Source organism: Quercus suber, unplaced genomic scaffold (assembly GCF_002906115.3).
Source record: "Quercus suber isolate HL8 unplaced genomic scaffold, Cork oak 2.0 scaffold_438, whole genome shotgun sequence".
Lineage (NCBI taxonomy): Eukaryota > Viridiplantae > Streptophyta > Magnoliopsida > Fagales > Fagaceae > Quercus > Quercus suber.
This window is the reverse complement of record NW_027069889.1, coordinates 19,115-31,332: the sequence shown is the minus strand read 5'-3', so window position 1 is coordinate 31,332 and position 12,218 is coordinate 19,115. Positions and strand designations below refer to the sequence as shown.

General features: G+C 35.7%; 1 long non-coding RNA gene across 1 annotated transcript; it reads right to left on the bottom strand.

Moving 5' to 3' along the window:
* Window positions 1-8,511: 8,511 nt before the first annotated feature.
* On the bottom strand, window positions 8,512-11,976 carry LOC136062675 (uncharacterized). Its single transcript, XR_010624403.1, has 4 exons — window positions 11,775-11,976; window positions 10,988-11,074; window positions 10,180-10,467; window positions 8,512-9,136 (listed from the first exon to the last, which is right to left on the bottom strand). It is a non-coding gene; the product is annotated as an uncharacterized LOC136062675 (long non-coding RNA).
* Between the last annotated feature and the right edge of the window lie 242 nt (window positions 11,977-12,218).

Here is a 12,218-nt window from a genome sequence, read left to right as displayed (position 1 = left end):
ACATGAAGAGGTTTAGTTGCCTCATGTGCCTTAAAGCCTTCATATCTTTGGGCAGGAGAAGGGGTTGCTCTAAGGCTTCAACAACATAGGCTGAGTGCCCTCTCTAGAACTCCCAGACAAAGATGTTCCATGGGATGGCAGCGCCATCCAACTCTAACCAAGGAGCCCAAGTGTGCTGCTGTTGGCGCACCTCAGCCTCACTTGGGTCCTCCCTACTCTCCACAGAGGATGCCTATTTGTCTTTAGCAGTTTTCTGCTACTTGGCCCCCTTTTGAGGGACCACCTCACCCTCTTCCACTTCCTACTCCTTTCTCTTCTTCTTCAGGTTGGGGAGAGGGATCAGGCTGAGTGCAGTTGTGGGAGAAGAAGGGGGAGGGGGGAGATTGTCAGTAGCATGAGACTTAGGGACCTCTTTGGATGAAGATCCTTTGTTCCTTCTGGCTATGAGGTCTTTCAAGCTTTTTCTTTGGTTCAAGGCCATCTCCTATTCTTCGTCCTCCAAGCGATCTTCTAGGTGCGCGACTACAAGGCTGAAGGGGCATACACCAGAAACTCTGTTAAGCTCGTCTTAAGAGTCTGGGACTTCAACCACCTTTTCTCCCTGCTTCTCTCCCTCGTCCTTGAGATAAAAATTGATTTATCTTGGCCTCAAGTGACAAGCGGTATGAGGCTGTTTCTTCTCTCGGGAGAGCTACCTCGTAGAGAGAACATTAGAGGGGTAGTTCGACCGGAGGAAGGTCTTCTCGAGCTAAGAGCTGGGCACTGAAACGTCTATTCGGGCTAGTTTAGGGTCACCGACTTTTATTGCTTAACTCGCGTCCTGGAACAGATTTGACAAGGGATCGAAGTCAAGTACTAAGTGGACGGCTTGCAATTGCCTATCTTCACTCATAAATATCTCGGAGCTCAGCACCTTGTTGAGACCTGCGACATTAACAAGGCTAAGTTTGGGAGCAACATGCCTTTTATCTGTAAGAACATCCGAGGAGCAAAACTAGGGTTAGTATAATGAAATCACCATCAAAGTAAAATGAAATGCAAATAGAAAGCATGGTAAAGCTAAAGGAACTAAATCCCATGCCGAGGGACCTAAACCTAGGGTACCCTACCTAGATCTCCCTCCCAAGTTGGGCAGTGAAGACCATTGTGCCATTCCCCAGAGTCGATCAAGTAGTCATCCTTCCTGCCCTTGTTGGACTTGGGAAGACACGATACAAGCCTAACAATGTTGGACCGGGATTTAAGGTAATATCCCACATCGACAAAGGAATTGCAATCATACATGTGAACAATATTGTGCCATGTGAGTCCCAAGCCCATTTGTTCAGTGAGAGCATCTACGCTACCTAAAACTCTAAATAGGTTAGGAGCGCATTGATGGGGACACAACCTATGGTTGATTAGGTAGTCTCAGGTCACCTTACCTATAGGAAGTGTCATTCCTCCTTCTATGAAAGCGATCATCAGAATGACAACCTCCCTTTCTTTTCTATCTGTAACTATTTGGTCTGGGGCACAATACCGCAGGGCTACTCCCTGCAGAATGTGGTACTTGGCCCTGAAGCCCTTCATACCAGCAGAAGAATCTATGAGGTGCTTAAACCTACCCCATCTAGGCAAACTAAGGGGATGCGAAAGGAGTTTTTGAAGAAAGGATACAAAGAATGAAAGACTGAGGAGATTGGCTGAGGAGAAAAGAGCCTAAAGAAGTAGAAACTTACGAGAATAAGCACGTGTGTTAATCCGTGAACCTTTAAAAAGATTGAAAGATTTTTTAAGAAAAGGACTTGGAAGATTTGGAAACTTGGGAAGCGTTGAAGGTCAAAGAGTTTGGGATTTCTGGAGAGCTTGAAGACTTGTAAAATGAGGAAAAATGATCCCCCAAGGGGCCTTATATAAGAGGCAAAATTGAGTGGGAGTTATCCCGCTCAAAATTCAAGGAGAAAAGCCAGCTGTAGGATTTACATTGCATTGTAGGGTACAGGGAACATAGCGCTGCCTAGAGCATTTAATGAGACATCACGGGCTTCGAAGCGTCAGGAACAGTTATGGGACACGCAAAGCGCTATTCTCACGTGTGGAAATCAAAGGAACATGTGGTATTTGTTATTCAAACATCAAAACCCCATTTTTCTCCTCGGATAGGAGGGGAAAACTGGAGTTTTGAGGGGCTCTTGTGGGGACGCAGGCCCAAATGTATATTGGGCCTTGGGCCTTGTCCGAAAAGGCCTCGTGATCCGAGAATAGATTAGGAGCAAGGAAGACATAATAATTCAAACTTCAAGAGCAAACTCTGACTATAGAGGATGGGAGAGGTTGTCCGAGGAGAAATTTTCCCTTGGCTAAACACAACGTAGATCAAGATGTGCCTCCTATCATCCAGGGTGACATTCCAGGAGCTTCTATTCATAAAGACACGCATCATGAATGTACTTCTGTAACGACCCCATCCCAATTGTGTAGATATTGTCCACTTTTGGGGCCCATACCCCTCACGGTTTTGTTCTCCCCCAAAGCACATAATAGTGGGGGAAAAGGCTTTTACACATTAAAGGAAGGTCATTCCTTATAAACACATTCTCATGTGCTTCCCTAGGCGATGTGGGATTCCATGGAATGCAAGACCTCCCTTTTTGGGTCACTACAATCCACCCCCCTTACGGGCACACGCGTCCTCGCGTGTGGGGCCCACACTTCTAGCTAGGGCATAGCTTTGATACCATCTATAATGACCCCGCTCTAACTGTGTAGATATTGTCTGCTTTTGGGGCCCATACCCCTCACGGTTTTGTTCTCCCCCAAAGCACATAATAGTGGAGGAAAAGGCCTCTACACATTAAAGGAATGTCATTCCTTATAAACACATTCTCATGTGCTTCCCTAGGTGATGTGGGATTCCATGGAATGCAAGACCCCCCTTTTTGGGTCACTATAATCCACCCCTTTTAGGGGCACACGCGTCCTCGCGTGTGGGGCCCACACTTCCAGCTAGGGCATGGCTCTAATACCATCTGTAATGACCTCACCTCAACTGTGTAGATATTGTTTGCTTTTGGGGCCCATACCCCTCACGGTTTTGTTCTCCCCCAAAGCACAGAGTCGTGGGGGAAAAGGCCTCTACACATTGAAGGAATATTATTTCTTATAAACACATTTCCATGTGCTTCCCTAGGTGATGTGGGATTCCATGGAATGAAAGACTCTAAGGCAAAGCTGCTGCCACCACATTGAATGCTCTGCAGCTAACTTTCTAACTGTATTTATGTGGAGAAAACCCTTGAACAGTGCTGCCTTGGCAACCTCAACTCACAGAAGTCGACAGAGGTTGTCCAATGGGACAAGCACTCAAGTAGTAACTTGGATGATCAACAAATGGAGGGTTAAGATCATTCAAATGGAGATATATAATGTAAGAGACCTCTGAGGAAAGGGGGATCGAGAAATAGAAGGAGAAACATTGTAGCACTCAAGAACTGAACTTGTATTCTAATTTGAGAATCAATATATAAGAACTGATCTCCTCGGATTGTGCCGAGGATAATTTTATTTAGATGAATAACTCTATCTTCATTTGCTTGTCATATGAATCCACTTTACTTGTTGTTTGATTCATTAAGGCCCAGTTTTCCAATCCACTCTCTACAAATTCATTATATTGGGCTTTTTGGGCCTATGCTCATTTATCCTTTAGGATTGAGACCAAACTGTGTCCTTACAACATACTATGTTCATAAAAAATGACTCAAATGTATGTATTAATTATATGTCGTAACATTAATGTGCTTTGTAATGTGACTAACTAATTATTAATATAATTTTGAATCTTTTAATTTATTTACATAAAGTTTTTTAAGTAAACCGTGCAACACACGGGCCTTTAATTAGTTACTAAATGTTATTGCTTTTCATCTTATATATTAGTTATTACCTACTACCACTCACCCTTGGTGCGGTGGTCACTCCACAAGTACTTGTGAGGTATGGGGGGCAAGGGTCGAGGTTCAAGTCTCTAGGAGGAAGCTTTACACACATATACACTTAGATTATGTTAGAATAGAAATTCTATCTTGTATTAAAAAAAAAAAATTATTACCTAAATAATACTCTCTCTCTCTCTCTCTCTATTTATTACTTTCCACTAGATAATATTTTATTCAAAACAACCTAACAAAAACAAATACAAATACAAATACAAATACAAAAAAAAAAAAAAAAAAAAAAAAAAAAAAAAAAAAAAACAAAAAAACTTCAAATCTAAGTCTATCATCCACTAAACAAGCAAACCTCCCTTTTTGTCACCAAGCCAAACAATTGAAAGGTAGACCTTCTGCCTGGACTTGCTGCTTCAAGCCTTTGACGTAGTTTAACGAAAAAAGAATTTTTTTTTATTTTTTATATTCATATATCACACTTGATATAATTGCGCAGGTTAAAAATTTTAATTATGTAAATACTTTTTGTTTATGATATGGGTTCAAATTACACATTTTTTACATCATAGATCTCTTAGAGATCCAACAGTTAAAAAAGAAACATCANAAAACACCAAAACTTCAAATCTAAGTCTATCATCCACTAAACAAGCAAACCTCCCTTTTTGTCACCAAGCCAAACAATTGAAAGGTAGACCTTCTGCCTGGACTTGCTGCTTCAAGCCTTTGACGTAGTTTAACGAAAAAAGAATTTTTTTTTATTTTTTATATTCATATATCACACTTGATATAATTGCGCAGGTTAAAAATTTTAATTATGTAAATACTTTTTGTTTATGATATGGGTTCAAATTACACATTTTTTACATCATAGATCTCTTAGAGATCCAACAGTTAAAAAAGAAACATCATTGCCCATATTATCATTAAAACTTACCTAATTATCTCTCTCCTTATTAAATACTTCATGAGTCTCTAAAGTTCTTCTCTATAATGTATACTCCCTACCTTTTTGCAATTCTTCACATATTCTTTTTGTTAATTGATAATAAAAAAAAAATATATATATATATATATATTTAAAACCAATAGAATCCAAGTCTAAGAGTCCCCGAGAACAACTTGTTTTGTTGAAACTAATTTTTTATTTTTTATTTTTGCTGAAAGTACTGTAGATAAAGTTAAAAGCTAGCTGGATCCATAAATAGTACTAAAAAATGCAATGGGACCTAGGAATAGTGGAAAAATAAGCTAAATAGTAAAAAAAAACTATATTTTTCAGCCAATGCCAAACACAACCTAAGTCTAATAGATGATATAGTAGTCATTTAGCACTTTAGCCCATCATTGTTTTTATTACCAGATACACTCATCTTTGTATTCATAGTCATTGGTGTAGATTTCCTTTTAAGTTTTAACATGATTGTAAATGCAATAGATAAGGGAAAGAGAAAAAAGGGACAAAAATTAATTAAGCAAGCTCATGTGTAAAGTATTATTTTTAAATGCAATAGATTTGTTTTGTTTACTAGTGTTTGGCAGCCACTGGGGTGGCCCCTTTGTTCAAACCTAGTTTTTCTATTTTTAAGACCCTAAGTATGTGTTTGGATAAATTGTTTTAAAAATTGCTATTTTAGGTGTAAATTACAAAAAAAAGACTAAACTATATTGTTAAGATTATCTTGTCATTTTTTTTTTCCTATTATGAGTGTTTTTTTAAAGGATTAAGAATTGCATTAATAATAATAATAAATTAATGATGATCACGATGTTGTTGAAATTCATAGAGAGAAGTTTCTCAGAGAAAAAAATCATAAGGAAAAAGACTATAAATGATTAGGAAAATAAATATATTAACATGTTTATTACCAACAATATCAATACTTTGACCCGCACATTATAATAATAATAATAATAATAAAATAAAAAAGCTCTTAACCAAAACATTAAAATTTGTCTAAAATAGAAATAATGAAAATATTGTTTACAACCCACAGATAGACCGAGCTATCTTGTCACGAATAGATCTCATCTCCTCATCATGTATATTCTCAATGTTTGCCTGATTGCTACTATCTTTTTCACTAATATTACTTCCTAGATTGTCCAAGTTATGCTCATCCCATTCAAATCCCTCATCCTCTCTGTCGTGTTTTCTAACAAAATTATGCAAAATACAAGTAGCAACTATAATGTTTCTTTGGTCCTTAATGTTGTAAGATGTCATTTGTTTCAAAAATTTCCATCTATTCTTCCACACTTCAAAAGTTCTCTCAATTGCACTTTTAAGTGATGAGTGAACATAGTTAAACCTTTCTTCTAGGTGATTTCCACGACTAGCTCGTTGAATATCTGGAAGATGGCACCGTTGTCCCTTATAAGGTGTCAAATGTCCTTTCCTTAAGGGGTATCCAGTATCAACTAAATAATATTTTCCTAGTTAAAAAAAAAAGAGAGAGAATTCTAGTACTAATTAGATAATATAAGGTAGAAAGTAATAACATTTAATGATGTTATTTTAACTGTTAGATCTCTTAGAAATCCACGGTTTAAAAAATGTGTAACTTTTCATGAATTACACCAAGGGTCTATTTGGATAAGTTGTTTTAAAAAAGTGCATTTCTAAAAAATAACATTTTTAAAATGTGCATTTTGAAAACATCATTTTTAAAACCATAAATAAGCGTTTGGTAAAAATGTGAAAATGTGCGTTTTCTATTTTTAAGACCCTAAGTATACGTTTGGATAAATTGTTTTAAAAGTTGCTATTTTAGATGTAAATTACAAAAAAAGACTAAACTATATTGTTAAGATTATCTTGTCATTTTTTTTCCTGTTATGAGTGTTTTTTTTAAAGGATTAACAATTGCATTAATAATAATAAAAAATTAATGATGATCATGATGTTGATGAAATTCATAGAGAGAAGTTTCTCAAAGAAAAAAAATCATAAGGAGAAAGACTATAAATGATTAGGAAAATAAATATATTAGCATGTTTATTACCAACAATATCAATACTTTGACCCGCACATTATAACAATAATAATAAAATAAATAAAAAAGCTATTAACCAAAACATTAAAATTTGTCTAAAATATAAATAATGAAAATATTGTTTACAACCCACAGATAGATCGAGCTATCTTGTCACGAATAGATTTCATCTCCTCATCATATATATTCTTAATGTTTGCATGACTGCTGCTATCTTCTTAAATAATATTACTACCTGGATTGTCCAAGTTATGCTCATCCCATTCAAATCCCTCATCCTCTTTGTTGTGTTTTCTAATAAAATTATGCAAAACACAAGTAGCAACTATAATGTTTCTTTGGACCTAAATGATGTAAGATGTCATTTGTTTCAAAATTTTCCATCTATTCTTCCACACTTCAAAAGTTCTCTCAATTGCACTTTTAAGTGATGAGTGAACATAGTTAAACCTTTCTTCTAAGTGATTTCCATGACTAGCTTGTCGAAAATCTGGAAGATGGCACCTTTGTCCCTTATAAGGTGTCAAATATCCTTTCCTTAAGGGGTATCCAACATCAACTAAATAATATTTTCCTAGTAAAAGAAAAACAAAAAAACACATAAGATGTGCATAAATAATATCCTTCCTATATATTTAAAATAAAAAAATTATATACCTTGTGATGGTTTTGGAAAGTTGATAGATTATCGACGAATAGCATCTAAGAAAATACGTGTCATGTGCTGCACCTTTCTATCCAACCATAACAATTATGAAAAGTAAATCAAAATCACATGCTGCCATCACATTAAAAGTTGGCACACTATTTCTATTATAATATGGAGTTTTCTTGTCCTCTGCAACAACAACTTGGATATGTGTACCATCAATGACGCCAATACTGTCCTAAAATAAGATACAAATTTTAGTAACTTAGGAAATATTCCTAGCAATGATTAGAAGCAAATTATAATGATTGAAATGCATACCTGAAAGTGTGGCATGTACAATGGATTTTTTTGTATATGTCTTGGAACTACACTAAATGTAGGGTCAAAAGGCTTGAGGTTATCCATTAATATTATGTTAAGGCATTTCAAAACTTTATGAAAATGTCTATTTGTAGTCTCACCAAAATGTTGGAATCTTTCTTGAACCAACCTATTATATGCTCCTTGTCCGAGCATCATCAAACACATACCTACTAACTCTTCAAGCCTAACATGCCTTGTGTGCCGAAGTCCATATGTATGTTGTAAAACATTACACAATTGAAGGAAAACATATGGCTTCATTCTTAACATTTGGTACATTTTGCTTTATTACCAATCAAACAATCCATCAACCACCTATAGTCAGTTTGTTCAGAACCTCTACAAAGTTTTTTATTAATATATTTCATGTAATACGTCATTGTTGTATGACATCCAGCAACAAGAAGATCATATAATTCATCATCATCTTCCACATCATAAGAATGATCATTATCACTATTATCAATATAATCATTGTAATCCATATGAATGACACCTAAAATGATAACAAAAAATTAGATAAATCACAATAAATAAATTGTTTAAACGATTAAAGAAATAATATCCATTAAAAATATTGTTAAAACATCCCAAAAAATTCAAACACACCCTAACAATCACATTATTCAAATGATAAAATAATAAACCATGAAAAACCTCACAAAGAACACATTTTAAAGCAATTGTCTTCCTAATTAATTAGTGCCAAAGTAGTGTTCCCCTGACAATCTTGCCTTCTCTTGCAGAAACTGAAGTTGCAAATGTGGTTCTCCCATCACGACAAACATCTCTCCCTTCTCTTGTTTCTGAAAAATACAAGTTGCCATAAGGTAGAGTTCAGAACCCTTCTCAATGCCATCCAAGATGCAAACATGTTCCATGACATTACGAATAGTACTACCTGGCTCCACTGAACAAGCTGAGTTCCTTAACTCCACAACATCACAAATACGACTAAGTTGTTATGTCAACTTTAATGCTTCTTTCTTCCCTTTGCCTTGTATGATAGCAAAGTTCGTCTTTTTCCTTTGTCTTATGTAGGAAGATTAGGATTCTCATCTTCATTATCATCATCATTTTTCTTTGGAGAAGATGAGTCAACAAAAGTGTCACTTAACCCCTCCTTAAGTTTCTCAACATCATCAGGTAACACACTTGAAAAGGGGGCCCACACTAAATGTCACGCTCCAAACCTAAAAGGGTCCAAAGCATGAAAAACCGAGCCTTCAAGAGAGACTGTACGAGATTTTTCTTTTCTTTCCGTTTGATAAAATAAATAAATATGTTGATCTCTCCACAATATAAGTCAAAGCTTTATGACACATTTACAAACAATACATACTACAAATCATGTGTCTCCAAATATACATAACAATCCAAAGTTCCAAATAAAATAAACACAAAGTCACACTCCTCTCTAGGATACGTAACCTCAACAGAAAATCTAGGCCTATCACACCCAAGGCTAACAAACCATAAGAGCCCAATCTCCAGTAGAATTAGTTATAGCCTCGATAAATTTAGTAAGGTTAGTCACCAACAATTTATAGTGCAAACCTCCCACTTAACGTAGTAGTCCAATCACCACTAATAAACTAAGCTTCATGCCTGATGTATAACTAATTTATCTGTAAAACTGTTGGGGAGTGGGATGAGCTAAAGCCTAGTAAGTAGCATAATTAATGGGGATGGGGGAAATGCAGGTTTCATGATAATGAGCATTTTACAAAACATGCTATAATTTGGGAATTTCCATTTAATTTATGCAAAATCAATTTCATTAACAACACGACAAGAATGATAGAAATAACATAGCACCAAGCTTCCCAAAATAACTATGAAACTATATTTTATTCACTATGAGCCAAAAAATATCCAATACCATTTCAAAATTAGAAACATCACCCAAGGTCACATGACAAGATTATCACACAGATGGAGTCATCACATAGACGGGTCGTCACACAGATGGGTCATCACACAGACAGGGTAATCACCAATATCATGGGACAATGGCAAAACCACATCAAAAGCTCACAAGTTCATGTACTTGAAACACACAGATCACTTCCAAGTAGTTTCATAAAATATTTCGATAACCAAATATCCACAATATTCTCAAAGTCCTCAAAATAATACCATGAAACTATATACTATAATCTGTGAGCACTAACAATATAATTCTAAAGCCATAAAATCTAACATAAGGTAATTTATCACAAAGATAACATACTACCACATAGATCGGTCAGGGGATCCATTCATTCACAATTTGCATGATATTGTCCTCTTTGGTACGCAGTCTCTTGGCTCAATGGGCAGCGGCCTCACCCATAGCCTCATGATTTTGTCTCCCCCTTATTGGCAACAGGGAGAATGCGTCAAGTACGACCTCTTTTGCATGTGGTCTTTTGGCCCCATGGGCAATAGCCTCATCCACACACAATTAAGGAACCTCTTCCCCCTACGGGCAGCAGGGAAGAACGCGTCATCCAAAGTGAAAGACACTGACCTAGATTTGACTCTGTTGTCACAAAGATTACAGAAACCAAATCGAGTGATCACCAGGAAATCACACATGCCATAAAGTTAAAACAACATAAAGCTCAAAGGTTACATTTCCTTTCAAAGACATAGTTTATATCTGAGTAGTTTTAGAAAAACCTTAAACAACCAAAACTTCCATAAAGTTTGTAAGGTTTCCAAATTCATTCTTTGTCAACAAAATCTTCTATCAACTCCCAAATAATAAAAGACAAAATAAGCACCTTTAAATTTTCCATTATACCATAAAATCCATAAATTCATTATCAAAAATTAAATCAAAGATGCTCATATTTTCCAAGTCATCAATTCATGCATTTCCCCATATGCATTATCAAATATGATGCACTTTTATATATAATCATATATAGTAAGGTCACAACACAATACCTTTTAAGAAAACATAGTTCCACAAATAATTTTTCAAAATGTGTTTGACTCAAAAACAAAGTTTATGAAATATGGTTATTTTCCAAAAATTCCATTAAAAAGCTACTTACCTCGGAAAGCCAACTGATTTTACCTCAACCAGGCATCACAAAATCAGCCAATCCAGTCACTAGGTCCATCACCAAGAATCTTGAAATCTAGAAACATAAGGATCAAACCTATTAATAACAAGGCTTATTGCAAAGTTTACCATCGTATTTGTCTCCAAAATCGAAAAGGATCCCCTAAATCAAATCAAAGGCACTAAAGCCTAGCTTGCCTAACCTAAGACAAGTACCCATTTCCAAACAGCAGGAACGAAACAAGCATACAAACTCATAGTGCCATAACACAAAACCAAAGCATTTTAATTCTCTACTGCAAGCAATGTGCACATATAAACATAACATAAAACACATCAATTCAAAATAAGGGTAGCATATCTCATGAGTTTCCCTTTTGAGCACTAAAGGATTAAACCAAATCATTATTAAAATTAACTAAGTAAAAAACATGTTGAAGAAAGCACATGAATTCACAAGCCCATCCATGAACTCCATATAACCCTCCAATTATTTCATACATGGGGTATCACCCTTTCACATATGGTCATAAGAATCTTAATTTATAATCAACAGAATAGCAAAGTCCATATGTGGCATCCAACAATCAAAAGGTTACTAAAGTGCAAAACATGTATCAAGGAAAATGAGAATAATCATTAAACATGCAATCAAAAGGATTGTTATATAAATAAATTAAGAACTACCAAGGTAAATTAGCATAGCCAAAAACAAATGAACTAATAGCAAGAATTAATCTTAGGAGTAGGAGTAGAACTGTGAAGAGGTTTCTTACCAAAATCTTTATCCCAAAAGCTTCCACCACAAAAAGAATAATAAAGGGCCATGGGTTTGTGTGAGTAATGAAAGATGAAAGACCCCTTATTTTCATTGTGTGAAGCTAAGTGTCCAATTTGGTAATGAAGTGAAGTGTGAAAATCAAAGGGAGAGAGGAGATGGTTTGGCCTACCAGCAGAAAAGCGAGAGAGAAGAGGGGCTGGGAGGGTGAGAGGGAGATAACATGTGGATATAAGGGGTGGGGGTTTTGGACCACTCAATACAAATATCTTAGGAATGGATTTACAAAACTACCCTCACTTAAAATTATATTGCCAAAACCCTTTTTATTTATTTTATTTTTAGTTTATAAAGGTTGTGGTGTTACACTAAATCTCCAGTAGCTGCAATGACCTTAAACATAATGTCTAATAATTCAACATTCTCTAAACCCTTCTCTTGA